We start from the raw sequence: 20,548 nt of genomic DNA, 5'->3' as shown, positions 1-20,548 counted from the left end.
CCCGTAACAAAAAGTTTAAATATTCAAGTTTATCAATCGATAAACTTGAATATTTAAACTTTTTGTTACGGGAAATAAATATTGATGTGGTCTGTATAACTGAGACATGGTTCAAACCTTGTATTGCTAACTCTGCTTATGCTCTTTGTGATTTTTCATTGTTAAGGAAGGTTAGGTCCACTGGTCATAGAGGGGGTGGCATTGCCATTTATTTCAAATCCAGTCTTAAAAGTAAAGTCATTCATAAATCTGTCTGCCCTGAAACAATTGAAAGTCTTTTTGTAGAGTTTAGTGATAATGTTCAAAGGTGTCTTGTAATATGTGTCTATAATCCCCATAGGTCTAATGACTTCACCACTATTTTTACAAAAATATCTGAACTGTCCTTGAGCTATGTAAATGTCCTCGTCTACGGTGATTTTAATGTCGATCTTCTGCTGGATAATGTTAAATGTAGGCAATTACTAAAAAACTTTACCAATTGTGGATTAACTGTCGCAAACGAATTTGCAACACGTTTTGCTCCTCACTGCAAGCCAAGCATGTTAGATCTCTTTGGTGTAAGCGATGTTAGCAAAGTTAGCCACGTAGACCAATTTTCCTTAGATGGAGTCTCTGACCATGAACTAGTATTTTTAACTTTTAATATTGAATTTAACAAAGAATTGTCAGTTACCAACCTGACGTTCAGAGACTTTAAATGTATTGATAAAATAGCACTGAATGACGAAAGTATATCACTGGAATGGAACTCTTGCTGGTTCTTCTCGAATTTGGATGATAAATTAGATCACTTTAATAAACTGGTAAAATACTTGTATGATAAATATGTCCCTCTACGTCCTATAAAAGTGAATAATTATAAGAGACCGTGGTTCACTAAGCACATTCTTAATCTTATTAAGGATCGAAGTAAGGCCTATAAATATTGGAAGCAATATCCTTCAGACGAGCGTTGGAATGCATATAAAAATTTGAGAAATGAAGTAGCTAAAGAAATACGTTACAGTAAAAGAGTATCTGGAAAATAAGCTTGATACAAAATTACCCTCCAGAACATTGTGGAAAAATTTTAAATCTATAGGAGTCTGTAATAAAGATTCAAAACCTTGCGGTCTTGGTGCGGATGAGATGAACCATTATTATAATAATAAACTTACGAATTCGCACTCGTTCAGTTTTAATCAAAATTTGGTTTGCAAACCCTCATGTGCATTTTCTTTTAATACGGCCAGTGAGGACGATGTTGTAAAGAATATTTTTGCTATCAAGTCAAATGCTACTGGTATAGATGGTATCAGTCTACGTTTCCTTAAGCTGATTATCCCTTACATTCTCCCGACACTTACACATATCTTTAATTTTGTCTTAACATCATCCTCCTTTCCAAACCTTTGGAAGATTGCAAACATTATTCCTGTTCCCAAAGGCGAGTCTTGTGACTCTCCCGAAAACTACAGGCCTATTAGCATTTTACCTGTTTTAGCCAAAGTTTTTGAAAAATGTATTTCGTCCCAGATAGTTCTACATTTGAATAATCATAACTTGTTGAGTGAGGTCCAATCTGGTTTTCGGTCAAGTCACAGTTGTTCTACAGCGGTTTTGAAGGTAATGGAAGATATTCGTCCTGCTTATGATGACAAACTACTCACTATCCTGGTGCTATTAGATGTTTCTAAAGCCTTTGATACCGTAAAGCATGACATTCTTCTTGCAAAATTGAAGTACTATTTTGGTTTCAACTCTACTTCGCTTAAGTTTATGGAAGCGTATTTATCAAACAGGTACCAACAAGTGCAATGTGGAGAAACAATTTCTTGTCGCAGGAAAATTAATTCCGGTGTACCGCAAGGCTCAATCCTGGGTCCTATACTCTTTAGTTTATTTGTAAATGATATTGTTCACTGCTGTCAAAATGCTTATATTCACCTGTATGCCGATGATACACAGATCTACTAGTCGCGACCAATTGGACTTGGGGAAGACCTTGTGTTTCGGTTAAATGAAGATCTAAGGAGAATAGAGATCTGGGCCGAAACAAATAGCCTCTGCTTAAATGCTGCCAAAACGCAGGTTGTACCTATATCACCTCATTCTTTTGATCTGAGTTGTCTATCGCCAATTATATTGGGGCAAACTGAGTTAAAGTTTCGATATGTTGTGACTAATCTGGGCTTTAAAATTAATTCTCGTTTGACTTGCACAGATCATATCAACCACTGTATCTCTAGAATATACTTTATTTTAAGAAACCTTTGGCATACATGTTACTGCCTACCAAATAATACAAAATTGAAGCTAGTTCAGTCACTTATCGTTCCCCATATCGCGTATTGTGAAATAGTGTATGGAAATCTTGATTATGAGTCGAAGAATAAATTAAAAGGAGCTTTAAATAATGCTGCCAGGTTTATATATTGTAAGAAAAAATTTGACCATATATCATTGTTCACTGTAAATATTCTCGGTTATAGCATCGAAAGTTACTTAAATTATCGCAATGTTTTATTCTTATTCAAACTGATCAGAAACCGCAAACCAGTATACCTATACCGTAAATTAAAATTTGTTCAATCGTCTCGTACCTGTAATATTGTTGTCCCTAAATACCAAACGTTAGTAGCCTCAAGATTATTTTTTGTTAGTGCTATCAGAATATGGAATTCACTACCAAATTCAATTAAATGTGTAAGTTCGATTCAATGCTTCAAAACAGCAGTTGCAAATCTACTCGAAAATTAACTATCCACTTCCCATCCTCTGTCTGTTCAAGTTTTCTGTACGTCTTCTATCCCTTAGTGTTAGTTATAATATAGCAAGAATGATATGTAGTTCATATACTTACTTGTATTATTGTCTTAGCTTAAGTTTAATCTTGTAATTGAAATTTTTGTTATTAGTACGCTTAAAGACTTCGAGTTTTACTGTACTTACAAAGTAAATAAATGAAATAAAAAAAAAACAAAAATTAAATGAAATATTTTCTTTTCAGGTTGAATAACATATTTATTACTATCTGGTTTGCTTCGGCGGACCTAACACAAAAACAATGCTTGCAGAAAACAGCACGCATACTACATGTCGTCCATTGTAGTGTTTTCGGGTTCCCTTTAAGTCTACACGATCAACAAATAAATCGGAACCGATCAATTAATCGCTGTAAAAATCGCATACCTATTCCTTGTAAAGGCGAGGCAGCACAAACATTTTTACAAATGGGGTTGCCATGTATATTTATACCTCGAGAAGGGAGAGCAGTCAATAATCCCACAAGTTGCCTAAAGTTTTATCTGCTCAATGAAAGCAAAAACCTACACAGAGAAATTTTCGTTTTCAAATTTGTATGGAACGTTTTACTTTTAAAAACGTTTTGACCCAGGTTTTGCACCTACAATATTTATTTAAATTTTGAGAACGAAAATTTTCAATTCAATTTCCAAAATCCATGTTTTGGTTTTTGATACGAACATTTTCAAATCGTTTTTAGAAACGATAGTTTGATAATTGAATATGCGCATGTTGAAATTAAATCCTAAAATGTTTTTTCTTCATTTTAAAAATATGAGTTTTCAAATATGATATTCAAATTTTATTTTTATTAAATCACAACAAGTCGTTTGGTGCACACATGGTCAAAAATATATTGAAAAAAAATATATTGTTTTGCGAATGTTTCGTTTTAAAGTCGTAAGTACAAATACTGTATTTTTTATTTTGTATGAAGTAAAATTATATCAAAAAATTTTATTTTACAATTTCTTTTAAAAACTTGCATTTTACCTGTATCATTTTCTCTGTGTAGCTTGAACCTTTGAAATTGATGGCAAAATCAGTTTTGCCCACCTGCAGCCCAGTCATTGCTGAGCGAAATATTCATCCCGTTTCTGACAGTGGCTTCGGTGGCCGAAATTGACAGTGCTGCAATGGTTGCACATGGCCAGATGTCTAATTACCAGTTACTCCTAAGTGATGAACATAATTTAGTTGAGACTTGTATGGCCGAACTAAATAGTTCGGAAGTACATTTGGAGAACTGGCCAATGAATTGAGCGCTGCTTTGCTGTCCATACAGACACGCATGTATGTAAACTTCTGTCTCTCCACTTATTTTCAAATCCGAATTCCATGACTTTGAAGATTACAAATAACTCGGTTTAAAATAATGACGCATGTTCCCCAAGAGAAAGGTGTTCGATTTGCTTTGAATATATACTCCAGATCCTCCGGGCTCATGGTTCGAGTTAAGCGAGCCCCCAGCCTCAGGGAACTCAATATTGTGTATCCGTTCAGCAAAGGCAACGGTGGCGTACTATCCTATGGCACTAAAAATACATTAAAGTTAAAAATTATTAAGTTACGAAAGCTAGTTAGTTATTTATTGTATTTTTGACCTATCAGATCGTACTGTCGTATGATTGAAGTAATCAGGCAAAAAAAAAAAAATCGTTGGTATACTCCGAGCACACGACAGCTCCAACCCTTTGTCACTTCTCGGAACCGTGCGCATTCCTTGACCAGTTGTGATCTACACCCAACCTCATTCGATAGATACGTTATGAATTTATTGTTGGACAAAGCTCGATAATTTATTATTCGCTTTTACTTAAGCCAATAGCCCTTTAAATATGTTACCTGCGTGTATGTAGGCTTTTAAGACAGAATTTTTTGAGTTTGGTTGCGATATTTTACCCACCTTTGGATAAACACCAACTTTATTAACGCCAACTTCAGTTACATTGTGTTGATTGGTTTCTGACAAGGTGGCGAGGTGGCAAAACTTAGTCATTGTGGAAAGCACGTTTGCCTGCGAAGTTCCAGTGCCTAACCACTACTTACTTTCAGTACATTTTCCATTATCTTTGTTGAGAAATTTTGGGGCACAGGTAAGAATCCTGCGCAATCGACTAGACTCCCAGCTGCTCTCTACCGATTGACATAAGACTTTCTGCGATACATCTTATATTTTTGTACATAAGTTCATCTGCATGTATTCATATAAATATGTACATATGTATGTATATTTAAATATTGATGCTATTACCATTTAATTTCCTATTCCAAACAAAAAAAACTTACACACCAACACGTTTATAACCTCCTAAAGTGGGTGGGTGTATTGGTAAGTAGGCTTTTTGAAAAATGAAATCCAAATTTCATTCGCAAATGTGCAATCGATTTCAAAGAAAAACCGTCGAACAATAGCACTGCCTTAGGTGAAGAAAGTGGAAAAGCGACAAAAGAGACCGGAAATTTATCAAATCGAATCTTTTGTAGCCGATCAGCGCCTTAACGTATGCCTCAAATAATAACTGCCAGTCTTTGTAAACAAATGCACATGCCAAAGCTTGTTTGCTAAACTCTATTTTAACCCCTATGTATGTTGTTTTTTCTTTCATAAAACATTTCTCTGAAGTTCCATCCCCGCCCACACACTGGCCATCAGTGCTGGCTTGTTGTCAAACCCGCGGCTAAGGAAAAGGAATTGTAAATTGTAAATGGCTAAAGGGGCCAACTTTTGGTACACATGTACATATGTACGAAGAGAAAAGTATGCGTACGGATGGGCACATCTACTTGCGTATGTATGTATATGAGCCATTCTTTATTAAGTCGGACGGATTTCGTAAAAAAAATAATGTCATGTCTCCGATTCGCTTCAAATTTTTCTTTGTGTTCGAGGATTTTTTTTTGCTCTTTTCTTTGGAGATATGATCAGTCAAAGTTTGCATTTTTTCGTGATTCTGACTAATCATGTACTCCTTCAAATCGTTATATCTCAGGTTCCGCCCAACGTAGAAACTTCATCTTAACGTAATTTTAACGTAAAGCTAAAGAAACGCTTAATATTTCTACATATAAGATGGTCAAGATTGTTCTAAAGCTAACTTAGCTATTAACGGTTGAACTTTTTGAAGTTGATTTGCATAGTGAATACCAGTAAATTATACCATTGTAATCCTTGTTTAATTCTCTATAAAAAACGTGGTTCAAGAAAATGGGGGTCTTTCAATAACTATTTTTAAAGTATTTTTCTTTATGACGAGATGGTTTATTTTGTGAGAATCAACAATTTTTTCTATATTTTTTTTCGAAAACTTATGTTAAGATATATTTGGTAAGGTGTTAAACATTGGGGTTTTGCAAAAAGTAAAATTGTATTGCGGATTCCGATAGAATACCTATCCAGCATGAAACGATAAGTTACATAAATAAAAAAGTGTCTGCAGACGTTGTTGCATACTTAACTCTAAACATTCGATTATGACCTCTTTGTAGAAAACGGCGATATACAAAAATCTACTATTGATTTTTATTCCCTGCTACAATTTTTCACGTCATAACCCTGACCTGTACATTAATAAAATTATAGTTTAAAAAACTAAAACCTCCCTATTAAAATTTCAAAATATTGAAGTTTCAAGCATTTCTGAAATTTACCGTTATATGAAAAGCGGCCTCAATTTTAGTCCGATTTCAATAATTTTCAACGTTTTGCTTCTATGTGGCAAGCACAATAAAAATACCGAGTTTGGTACAAATCGTAGAACGGTTACCGATATACATATATGTGATCATAAGTGGACGGTGCCACGCCCATTTTCCAAAATTTTATCATTAACGTATTTCTTGGTTAAGAATTGTTCCAAGCATAAAATTTGAATAAATTAGCTTTTACATTTACTGATTTATCGAAGATTTTGTATTTCTCTAAATTACCGTTATATGGGATGTGGGCGTGGTTATTGTCCGATTTAAAAAATTTTCGGCCATTTGGTATGGTGTACCAAGGCCAACAACTGTGCCAAGTTTGGAAGAAATTGGTGCAGCGGTTACCAAGATATACACATGTAACCATAAGTGGGCGTGGCTACGCCCATTTTCCAAAAATTTATAATATTCTTATTTTTCGTCTGAAAATTATTACAAATATCAATTTTGAGTGAATTATCTTCAGTAGTTACTAAAATATCGGAGTTTTCGTATTTCTGGAAGTTACCGTTATATGGGAAGTGGGCGTGGTTACTGTCCGATTTCGCCCATTTTCAATACGAACCTACCTTGGATTAACAGAAACCTACATACCAAATTTCGTTGAGATATCTCAATTTTTGCTCGAGTTATCGTGTACACGGACGGACGGACAGACGGACAGACAGTCACCGCTTAATCGATTTCTCTTTTCATCCTGATCATTTATGTATACATTTGTCTATATCTATCTCGATTCGTTTTGGCTGTTACAAACAACCGTTATGTGAACAAAATTAATATACCTTTGTGCACAAGTGTGCTCGGGTATAAAAAAGTGACCTCTTAAGTACATACATGAATATATGTTTGTACGGCTTTAATACTTATGCGAAGGGCGCATCATACTGAAAATGAAGCTATTTACGGGAACTGAATGGAAAACCCATAGCCACATGAAAAATTTAACTAAGAACAGCCTGCTTCTTCTTTAATATTTAAATAATACTTAATTTTATTTAGTATTTATTCCCCCATATTCAAAAATTTATAAGAAATTCAATACCTCTAAATTAATAATACATATGTATGTACATATATGTATAAAACAATTTTTATACATATGCATACTCGTAAGGATATTCGATTCCTCATATACATATATACATACATAAGTATGAGCATTGTAATATATTGCATATGTACACGCCTACGTAAGTATGTACATATTTATATATGTAAGTATGTATGCATAAACTTATTCTTATCTGTCCGCACACAATACTCGTACATTGTAAAAAGTGCTTTTATACCCAATTACTGACAGCAGTAGTGGGGTGTGTTACCTTTATTGTTGTTGTTGCTGCTGCTAGCTTGGACTGTTAGTTGATTGCTTTAAGCCACTTGACCATTTGATTCCGTCGCCTGTATCTCCTGCCACTTGAGCTTACTATGTACATACATATGTATACATATGTACATACATACATACATACATACATACTACTTACATACCTTAAATGCGAGCGTAAATGCTCAAGGCGTTCAGCAAAATAGAAATTAAATAAGAAAAATGAGATTGTAGATTAAACTTAAGAGGGCACTTAGATCAAAAAACCTATTTTCCAAAGAGGATCAAATGTTTTTCTGCTTTGTAGTTGGGGGAAAATTTTGATAAAAAACGAAATATTTTCAATTCCATTTTAATGATTAGGTGCGGCAACGTTTCGAAGATGGAAAATTTCGCAGTGAGAATTTCGTTTAATTTAAACTAATTGAATATGAAACAGAAAACCACACATCTACTGCCATTTGAATGTATGCTTATTATTTAGAGTGGTTAAAAAATTTTTTTTTTTTGGAAATTCATAAACGCTACCTAAATTATTGTTAATTGTGATAAAAAAAGAGAAATGTGTTCTTTTATTTTGAAAAAAAAAGTTTTCTTAGAGGTCGCTCTGGTCGGTTTTTTATAAAAACCCTGTTGTTCTCAATTTTTTTATTTTCTTGACATGTTAAAATGCAGCTAAAAATTTGTTTTTTACATATAATTACTGTGGTATTATTGGGGAACATTCCCCTAATTACATACCTGTCTTGGGCAGCTAGAATGGGCCTAGTGCCCGAAAATATGCTCTCTAAAAGAGACTAGTAAAATTAAAACGTTGATACTGAACGATTTACGCATTGTCATGGGTTAGAACTTGTTACCAGGGGGTTTTCGGGGGTTGCTAATTAGGGATCTGAAGTCAGTTTTTCGAAATTCAAAATGGCAGATCCAAAATGGCGGTCCATTTTTTTAAAAAATGATTGGATTTCTCCGAAACCCACGAGTTTTTGTGGTCGCCGCTTACGAATCTGAAGTACATTTCTTTAAGTTCAAAATAGCGGATCCAATATGGAGATCAAATTAAAAAAAGTACTAAAATTAAAACGTTGATACTGAACGTTTTAAACATTGTCAGGGGTTAAATCACGTTTCCAGTGGGTTTCTGGGGTGCTGATTACAAATCAGATTTTCAAAATTCAAAATGGCGGATAAGAGTTTCAAACAAATCCAATCATTTTTTTTTTAATTTGGTCGCCATTTTGGATCCCCCATTGTTCATATTGGATCCGCCAATTCGAATTAAAAAAAATAGACTTCAGATTCGTAATCGGCAACCTCAAAAACTCTCGAGTGCCAGGTTTCGAACAAATCCAATCGTAAAAAAAAAATGGACCGCCATTTTGGATCCGCCATTTTGAATTTCGTAAAACTGACTTCATGTTCCTAATTAACAACCCCTGAAACCCCTGGTAACAAGTTCCAACCCATGACAATGCGTAAATCGTTCAGTATCAACGTTTTATTTTTATTAGTGTCTTTTCGAGAAACCCCTGGTAACAAGTTCCAACCCATGACAATGCGTAAATCGTTCAGTATCAACGTTTTATTTTTATTAGTGTCTTTTCGAGAGCATATTTTCGGGAACTAGCCCCATTCTTTTTTTTTTCAAAATAAAAAAATTCGTGTCTTTTTTTTATTACAAATAACAATATTCTGATGTAGCGTTTATGAATTTCCAAAAAGAGTGTTTTTATGAACCACTCTAATGCTTATATAATAAGTGCATACATGTGTATTAGAGTGGTCCAAAAACAGTAAAGTCGGAATTTTAATGCCGCCACCCAATAGGATTATTCTATACCAAAAAAAATATACATCAAATTTTTTAATTTTGAAGTCAAAAAATATTTAGGGAGTGCCCAAAGCGCTCAAAGTTTTCCATGTTTTTATATGGGAAAAACAACTTTTCGTAGAAATGGTATAAATATATTTTTCGTTCGGAAATCTCTGGTTCTCTTCACGAGACTTCCAATAGCAATACCCGATTGTTTATTTAACCATAAGAATAAAAAATGTTATACGCTCAAGTATGTTAGACATCTTATTTTATTATATCATATATTAATTATAAATTAATTATTTTTTTTCTATATATATAAAAATTAAATGTTTTCCGTATGACGGCGATGCCTGACCAAACGGCTAAACCGATTTCAATTATGTAAAAAGTACTGTTTTGCACCTTCTGTGTGGAAGGTTTTTCGATTTAAAAAAATTTGAAATTTTTTGTTGTTGCCGAAAAATGAAGAATGCTGAGACGTCACGATTTCACAATTTCATAGAGTTTTCTGTACATTGAATGTCACTAAACCACTAAACGGCTGGACCGATTTAGTTCATGGAACATATATTAGTACCATGAAAAGAAATATTTCTACCAAAAATTTGCTCGCTAGGTGGCGCTGGGGTCAGGATACTCCTAAAAATTGCATTTACTTGCCGCTTTGGCTCATATTTAGAATACAATTTAGCCAATTGAAAAGTAATATTTGTACTTAAAACTTACACCATAGGTGGCCCTGTGGCCGAGATATCCCCAAAAATTATTTTTCGTTAAGAGAGGGATAGATATCTACTATATATTTGTGGAACTACGTATGTATGTATGTGCCAGGTTGCAGCCTAAACGGGCGGACAGAATCGAACAAAATTTTGACAGAGTATTGCCATGACACCTGGATAGGGTGAACAAAATTGGGATCCCGCAAGGGGGCGTGGCACCTCCCATAGGCGTGAAATTGTTAATAAGCCATAACTTCGAAACTATAAGTCACATGAACTTGAAATTTGGTATGCAGTCATATATATGGTAGGTGCTTACAGTAGAGTATATATAAATGACTTTGTAAAAGTGGGCGAGGTACATCCCATAGGCGTGAAATTTGTTATCAATCATAACTTCGGAACCATAAGTCACATGAACTTGAAATTTGGTATACAGTCATATACATATATGGTAGGTGCTTATAGTATGGTACAAATAAATGAGTTTATAGAAGTGGGCGTGGTACATCCAATAGGCGTGGAATATTTTATCAGCTATAAATCCGAAACTATAAGTCATATGAACTTGAAATTTGTTATTCAGTCATACATATGGTAGGTGCTTATAGTAGGGTATATATGAATGAGGTTGTAAAAGTGGGCGTGGCACATCCCATAGGAATATTTTATCAGCTATAACTCCGGAACTATAAGCCACATGAACTTGAAATTTGGAATTTTGGTATGCAGACATAACTATGGTAGGTGCTTACAGTAGGCTATATATACATAGGTGTGGAAATTTCTATCAGCTATAATTTCACAACCACCAGTCACATGAAATTGAAATTACGTATGCAGACATATCTGCGGTAGGTGCTTACAGTAGGCTATATATACATGAGTTTGTAAAAAGGGGCGTGGCACATCCCATAGGCGTGGACCCTTTTATCAACTATAACTTGGGAACCATAAGTCCCAAGAACTTGAAATTTGGTGTGCAGGCATATCTACGGTAGGCGCTTTAAGTAAGGCATATATAACTGAGTGGAACATCCCATAGGCGTGGAAAATTCGGAATCATATGTCACGTGAAATTGAAATTTGGTACGTAGACTTATCTATAGTAGGTGCTTATAGTAGGCTATATATAAAAGAGTTTGTAAAAGGGGGAGCGGCACGTCCCATGGACCGGGAATGTTTTATCAGCTATAACTCCGGAGCAATAAGTCGCTTGAACTTGAAATTTCGTACGCAGCCAATTTAATGGTAGGTACTTATATTAGGGTATATATAAATGAGTTTGGAAAAGAGTGCATGGCACATCCAATAGGAATGGAATTTTTTATCAGCTATAACTTCGGAACTATAAGTCCCACGAACTTGAAATTTAGTATGCAGATATGTCAATGGTAGGTGCTTATATTTAAATGGGATTGTAAAAGGGGGCGTGGCACATCCCATAGGCGTGGAAAATTTTATCAGCTATAATTTCAAAACCATAAGTCAAATGAAATTGAAATTTGGTGCGCAAACGTATCTATGGTGGGTGCTTATAGTAGGGTATCTTAATATATAAATATCCCGTGTCACTGTGTTCGTTTACGCTAATCTCCGATACCGCTTAACCGATTTCAATGAAATTTTGTGGGTGTGTATTGTTGGTTCCAACTTAAAAGATAGGATAGTTGTGAAGCCGAGGAAAATATTTTTTTTTCATCGAAATTTTTTCTATGCTTCTCGCATCGCGCTTATCTAATATACATATAAAAATCGAACTCTTCCTAAACGGCTCGACCGATCTTTATGAAATTTTTGTAGCCGGAAAATGTTCATGGAAGAGGTCTCGAACTTGGTATGGAGATATATGAAAGCAATCGCATACTCATGGAGATAAATTGTGGTTATCGGAAAAGGAGGCGTGGCACTTCCCATACACATCGAATTTTTCATACTGCATATCTCTGAATGTGTTCATGGAAGAGTACTGGAACTTGGTATGTACAGATATATAAAACGCGACTGGTCATGAAGAAAAGTTGGGGCTATTGGAAAAAGGGACGTGGCACCTGCCATGGTAAATTACTCGAAAATGGCATAGAGATATATGAAATCAATCCCATGCTCTTAGAGAAAATAGGGGTTATTTGAAAAGTGGACGTGGCTGGCGCCTTTCAAACGCACTGAAACTATTACGTATCTTTGTATGCATGTACAGTTTTGCTAAGTTATTTAAGACGGCAAATATGCATTCTGACAACCACCAAACCGTAATATTAGAAGACAAATGCGTCACTAAAAATCATGAACGTGAACTCTTGGTGAAAATGTTGGACCAAAATGTTTCAATACACGGTTAAAAATTTCGGTTTTAATTTTAAACTTTTTGGACTACATATATGACCAAACTACATAAATTCAGTTTCAAATACAAACCTTCTAAATTAAAAAAAAAAGAGGGCACATATGTTGGGTTTAGAATTTAAACAGTTCGGTTTAAATTTTAAACCCAAACATTTTCATAATTAAGAATAAAAAATAAAAATAAAATTTCATGCTCCGTCTGATGGGGATTGAACCCGGACAGCCTTAGTAGCAACCAATTGTATCAAGCAGCTTTGCACACTCAGCTACAGCCACGCATGTAAATGTGCTTTCATATGTTGAGTTTGAATCAACACCACATTTCGCTGTGTGCAAACATTTTCTATTTTGGTTTAGATTTTAAAACAAATTTTCTATACATGAAACCTAGAAACTAGAATTAAAACATTTTGGTTTGATTTTTAAACCACGAACTTTTTGGACTAAAATTTTAACCACAATATATTAAAAATTGCTTAAAACTATTGACTGGTTTAAAAAGTTGACTATAAAAGATTAAAAAAGGCAGTAGTCCCAGCGCGGTTTAAAAATTAAACCCACATTTTTGACCGGGACGAAGTTCGCCGAGTCTGCTAGTATTTTTTTATAAATCATATGTTTTGAGTAATATGTTTTTGGTAAAAATACATCGTAGTAATTTTAGCTAACTCGGCGGCACACTGTGTGCTTTTTTAACACTACATGCCAATTAATCGTAGCGCTTTCGATAGAAGCAATATTTTGAAATGAAACAAAATGGCTTTGAAGCTAATGTAATTGCCTTTCAAGGAAAAATATTGCCATTGAGCCACACTCCTTGATCTTAAAAAATTAGTAAAAAATATTGTTCTTCGAAAAAAAACTTGCAAAATCCAACGGATATATTAAACAAAAAACATTTTTTGTATTTTTTATCATACTAATATTATAGATTTTGAGATGAGAAACACTATTCCACTGTTTAAAAAACGAAAAAAAATTCAACCCCTTAATTTGAAAAATGCATTATTTATTGAATTTTTTATGATTTGTGTGCTCTTGTGCATCCTTCACACAATTTTATATCCCTCAAACAAGTCAGTTTTAGTACTATCCAAGACCTTAAATTTAAACCAAGGTTGCGCTACGTCTCTAGGACCTTTGAGAGCTAAACTATTACGATTCTGAAGTTAAACTTTGAAGTTTCATTCGACATTTTACGCAATTTTTTTCTAATTTCGGAGTAAAAACTAGTACAACAGTTTGGAAGTTTGGTTTAAAATTGTTATAACTTTGCTCTCAGAGGGCCTAGAGGCTTCCACCTTAGTTCCAATTAAAGGTCTTGAATTGCACTTATTGTTCGAGGGATATAAAATTGAGTGAAGGATGCACAGCTGCATGCAAGTAGAAAAAATGCATTTTTTAAATTAAGGTGTTCAAATTTTTTTTCGGATTTTGAACAGTGGAATCGTGTTGCTCGTTTCAAAATCTATAATACTAGTATAATAAAAAAATACATAAATTTTTTGTGGTTGAATAAATCCCGTGAATTTTGCATGTTTTTTCGAAGAATACTACTTTTGATCAATTTTTTAAGGTCAGAGGGTAATTGTGGCTCAATGGCCACAAATGAAAGAGATTTAGTTTATATTTCAAAACCATTTTTTTCGTATCAAAATGCTGCTTCTGTCGAAAGCGCTACGATTAATTCGCATGCAGTGTTCAAAAAGCACACTGTTCGGCTTGTGAAAGGACAAGAGATGTCCGCAATTGGAGAATGAAAATTGCCTTTCTGAATTAATGTTCTTTACCGATATGATGGAACATTTGCAAAACTTGAACTAGTCTCTACAAGGAAAGAATGAAATGCTTTTGATTTGCCGCAAATTATTTTACGTTTTGAAGCTAAACTACGTATTTTTATACTTGATCTCAAAAAAAAAAAAATATATTTCATCATATTCCATGACTAGGAAAAAATATTGCACATGTCAAAGAGGATAAATTGGAGCCCTATGTCACAAAACTACATGATTTAAAAGCAGATTTTGAAAAAAGATTTGCCAATTCGAAATTATTTAAATTTACATTTGCATACTTCATAAACCCTTTTTTATGTAACATAATTGAGGATGAATTTACAATATCCGAAATACATACTCCTTTTTAAGAAAAGCGAAGAAGAGTTGGAGTTTATGGAATTAAAACAAGATAGGGCACTGGAAATGCAACATAGAGCTTTGCTATTGCTTGAATTCCGGCAACATATACCAGATTTAAAATATCCGCTGTTGAGAACAGCTGCGTGCCTTATATTTTATATTTTTGGTACAGCCTATAACTGTGAGCCTTTGTACTCTACAATGAAATTCGTAAAGTCAAAATACCGTTCACAATTGACTAACCAACATTTAAAAGAACTGTTACGAACGGCTTTAACTGACGTAAAGCCAGATTTTGAAAATTTAGCCAGGGATCTTTTGAATTTTCTCTAATATCTATCTTACGTACATTAGAATAATAATAAAATTAATGTTTTTCATTTCTAATAATAACTTTATTTATTTTTTCGGCCTTGCCCACCCCTTTACTAGTTCATTCAGTTTTCGAACAATTTATGCGATTAGCGACATCTGTCTTTAAATTGTCAAAACCAAAACTAATATGCGGTTATGAATTGCTTTTTCACAAATGTCGTAATGTAAGTAACTTATTTCAATTTAAATATAAAAAATTAAGAATTTAATTTCATTTGGGAAAAACCTAAATACTTATGGTGATTTCGCTTCTACCAAGAAATCTCGCCTTTTGATTGCCCCTTTCTTTTTTCGTATTCGATTGTAAATAAAGGGCAAAGGGTAAAAAAAATTTGTGTTCGTTCCTTAAAATGTCACACTCTTGTAAGGCAAAAATGCACTTTTTTAGCCCTTTGGAGCTTTGGCAGGGGAGATGGTTGCCCTGAAAATCAGATGGTTGCTTAAAACGTTTATTTTCGTTATATTACGAAATGCGTGAGCTGGACAAGGACAAGAAGGCATAAACATGCCTTTGCAAAGGGTTGAGTGTAACATCAAGTACATTTTGCACCGGGGAGGGCAACATTTGTTGGAAGAAACGAAATCTTCATTAGTACTTTTAATAAAATTGTAACAGGCCGATGTCTGTACATTATAAATATTAAAGGGGTCTTTATTAAAGCTGAAGGAGCCAAATCAACAATTTTTAGAATTTTTGTCTGTCTGTATGTTTGTTTGTACGCGCATCACTCGAAAACTAATGCATAAAACCGAATTCAGTTTTCACCGATGTATCGCTGGAGGTCTAACTTACAGAAGAGAAGAAAAAAAATTAGAGAGTTGCTACCTGTTTGAAAATTTCAGTAAGTAAATTGATCCAATAAAGTAAATTTTGTAATATGGGTTTCAAAAGAAAGAGGTTTATGAAGGCTTACAGCTGAAACTATGTTTGTAGAAGGTTGCCACCTGTTTGAAAACTTGTATTTAATTTAATTGATAATATAAATTAAATATTACAATATTGGTATCAAACTAAAGAGGCTAGGAAATTTTACTGCCGAAAATGTTTTTAAGGGGTTCCCCCTACATTCATTTAAATTGGTAAAATGAATGAAATATTACAATACGGATATTGAAATAAAGAGGTTTAGAAAGCTTACTTTATATAACCAAAATCTTAGTTTTATTGACATTCAATTTAAGTGTGTTCAAGCATTATCAATCGCACCTTTTTGGACCTTCTGTGTGGAAGTTTTTCGCTAAAAAAAAGTAAAGCTTTTTGTTGTTGCTGTCAAGAAATGAACAATTCTGAGACATCACGGTTTTACAATTTCATATAGTTTTTTGTACATCGTATTTCACTCAACTACTAAACGGCTGCACTGATTCGGTGCATATTTGGAACACATGCCAGTAACTTGAAAATAAATATTCCGACCAAAAATTTAATCGGTAAGTGGCGCTGGGGACGTAGAAAACCAATATATCTCTAAAACCAATTACGCTGGGGAACTGAAACTTAGCACGGATGCTTATGGTGAAAACTGGCACTGGAAAAGGGGGCGTGGAACCTCCCATGGAAACTGAACTTCTCATATCACGTATGTATCTCTGGAACCGCTTCCGCTCACGTCATGAAATCCGACACAGCTACATGTGCTATCAACAACGTAATTGTGGCATAAATGGGCATGTATTGGAAAATGGGGCAGGGCACCTTCCATACAAACTGAAATTCTTATCTCGCTTATCTCTGGAATCGCTTACGGGCAAGTATCATTCGATTGGGAACCATTTTCCCCATAGATCCGATCGCATCGCATTGAAATATTGTAACTTCGTTTTTAATCTTTGGTAAAAGGTAGAATTTTTGTGAACACTTTTAAGAATTTTTTTAAATTTTACACAAAGTTTGGAGCTTTGATTTTTATGAGTTTCATTATAGACTGTCCTATCTACATACCTATATATGTACATAAAATGATAGCCGTTTTCGTTGTTCGGACTAAACTCAAAAACCACTGGATAGAGTTCCGTCAAATTGTCGGAGGTTATACCTTGCATAAATGGTCCTATTATATGTTACCAAAAAATTATCTAGGTGGCGCTGGAGTAGAGTTATTTATAAAAGTCGTATTTATTAACCGATTTCGTTCAAATTTTAAATGTGAGCTATGTACATACCTGTACGATGAAAATTTGTTTTGATAAAAAATCCGCCGGGTGGCGCTGTAGTCGAGGTAATCGGAAAATCCTTTGCTACGTTTTCTACTACGGTTTTCTAAAGATTTTTTGTGAAAAAAGAGGAAAAGGCAACCCTTGTTTGCAACAGAAATATATGTCCGTTCTATTATTCCTTGAGGAAAGAGTGAGAAAACAGTCTGTGGAGTATCAGATGTCAAAATTTCTTGTACACACACACACGAAATAATTGAAAATTTTTTCTTGGCCATTTTCTTGAGAGTTGCATGCTGGTTATTAGGCGATTTTAACGTAAATGGTTTGTATGATAAACTCCGAGTTTAAGAGCAGAGTTCAGCGTTAAACTCAAAAATGTCCTATAAAATCGAGTTAAGGCTGAACGTGAACGTAGTCTTACATATCGTTAACTTAATTCACAAAGGCCAACTTTTCGAAACTGAGTTTTTCACAGATTTTGGTAGGAGGTATTAAAATACACCTTCAAAAATAGCTTTAAAGTGTTAATACCAAACACAACGGAATTACATGCCGCTTTTTAAAAAGTCCTACCTATTTTTGATACTCCTTTTATAATGTTTTTTGCTCCTCCTGTAAAATAAAACTTTTGTTGGTTAGGGCCTTTGTGAATTAAGGTAACAATATATTTTAACATAGATATATTTATACTACATTTATATATGTATGTATGTTTAATGAGATCAACAAAAATTCAGTAGTCTTGGTTTTCAAGGAACGGCGGTTCGATAAAAATAATTTAAAACAACCAACAGTGGTTTTTGGAAATTGGGCTTGGCCCGCCCACTTATATATATATGTGTATCTGGAAAACTCTGTCCCAATATTGATACACACCAAAAACCCCGCCCTCTAGAAATATCGCTAACTTTAAATTTTCGAGAATTACGGTTTCTTACTTATAACTCTTTAAGCATTTAAGGAAAATGAATCACGCAAGAATTTATTGTTTCCTCAATGGATTTCAAACAATTTGATATATAATTTACTTATATTTGATATATAATTTTTTTGGTACTCACCATTTGTTTTTCAACGTTGAATCACACGGTTCCGGAGATTTGCCCATATGTGGTTGTTTTCGAGCTGTAGATGGCGCCCGACCTTACGTCACATCTTCACAGGCAAAAAATATGGGCTACAATTTTGTTTGCCAGATATACGTTTTATCAATGCACTTGCGCTACATTTGCTTTTGAAAAGGTTCCGCAATGATTATTTCGAATGCGAATGCGAATTTTTATATTAATGCGGATGCTCCGCGGCTGCGAACGCCAAGGAGAATATGCTCAACAACCCTGGTATGAATGTCCAAGTCACTTGTGATACCAGAAACATTTTCACAATTACGTTAGTTGGCCTGGATTTATATATGGCTCGAAAATATGGAAAAATTCACAAGTGTGCTTAAAATTAGGAAACCGCTGCAGTGTTGTGCTCATTGGGAATATCGAATGTAGGAGAGCCCCGCCTTTTAAATCGATTTGAAAATCAAAAATCAGATCCAGAAATATAGTATAACTGCTTGTGGATCGTAAAGATTCAACGAAATTAATACAACACAGGTATAAAAGAAGTTTGCTGATTAGAGAATAGGGGGATTCTCGAAGTCTTCCAAAGGCATTGCTCGTCGCACGAATTGCGAGGTAAAAACTGGGTTTCCTGTGGTAAAGCTTTGCCATCCATGCAACGTGCAAGGGCTTTGCAAGTCTTCGACAATCCCCCTATTCTCTAATAAAATCATTGAGAAAAAGATATTTGCATTACTTTTAGATAAATCCTACGAATCGAATTATGAAAAAAACAAAAATTACATAATTTATTTTAAGTTGTGCCCCTTTTGTGCGATATGTACAACAAGCTTTTCTCATCTTACGGTACGTTTGTCACATGAAATTGGAAAGTGTATCAAAAATATTAATTACTCTATATTTTCCCTAAATTTTTGGCTATCATGACTTTGAACCATTTGAAGACGCGCCGGAGAAAAAATTTAGCTCTAACTCTCTATACCGAGTCGGTAAAGTATTTGTTTTTTTACGACAGGGCGTATGAGTTACCTAAAAGAAGTATCGTCGTTTAAAGTACCCAACCGCGTATCGTCAACTCTGCAAAACGGCGTAACTGACATTTGCCAAAAATTAGATTTGCTCACACAAGCTCTTGGCTTAATCCTTATCCATTCGTCCTGAAATATACCAGCCAGAAATGCGATTGCTTTATAAAAAAGAGAACCATTTTGAAATATGAGTGTTTTTACTCTCTAGAAAATGATTTATGCAACCTCGCATACACGGTTTGGCATTTTGTTAATACGCGGTTTTACACTTTAAACGACGGTATGTATGTATATATGTACTTCGTATATTTAACTGGCCAAAATTAAAAAATATATTAAGTGTGATGAGAATTGTGTTTTGATACTTCAATGCTGGTTCAATATGATCAGCATCAGCATCATATTTAGTATACATTGAAAAAGATTCAGCTAAAAGATACATCCGTTGAATCTCTTTTGCCAACGGCAATGATTTCTTCCACGTAAGTTATATCATTCCCGTCAAAGGAGGATCCGAAATTAGAAGAAATCTATTTATTACCTCTAAATTGGCCGATTAGTAACAAAACCTTCTCGATAGTAATTGCTCCGCGGATTAGCCATTTCGCTTACTTGACTTAAAAAGAAATTCCCGAATTGAAAAGAGTGGCAAGGTTTTTATTGACTTTCTAATGATGATAGTGATTTATAATACACTTCGGAAGGTTTGGAGGAAGTCGAAAAAGAAAACAATAGAAAAATGAATCGAAAGTTTGCTCATTATTTATTCATACTTATCTAGTATTTATAAATCTTTAGGTACCCCCTTTTGAAGGTGGCTAAGGGAAAACTCTTACTACTCCTACTGGACCTACAACTACATGCGTATGAAAAGAAATTGTGATCTAAAAGGCATTCCCAAAATTAACAACACAGGATGATTTGTTTTGTTAAATACATTGGTGATTTTCATTTATTGATATTTCTGATTTTTTTATACGAATTCATTTGTGTACTTTACTACAATATACATACATATGTAAATCTACATTTAATAGGTTTATATAATTTATTACATATAAGAGTTTGATT

This window comes from Rhagoletis pomonella, unplaced genomic scaffold (genome assembly GCF_013731165.1).
Source record: "Rhagoletis pomonella isolate Grant_MI unplaced genomic scaffold, Rhpom_1.0 Rhpom_scaffold_00006, whole genome shotgun sequence".
In the NCBI taxonomy this organism is placed as follows: domain Eukaryota; kingdom Metazoa; phylum Arthropoda; class Insecta; order Diptera; family Tephritidae; genus Rhagoletis; species Rhagoletis pomonella.
This window is presented reverse-complemented; position numbering follows the sequence as displayed.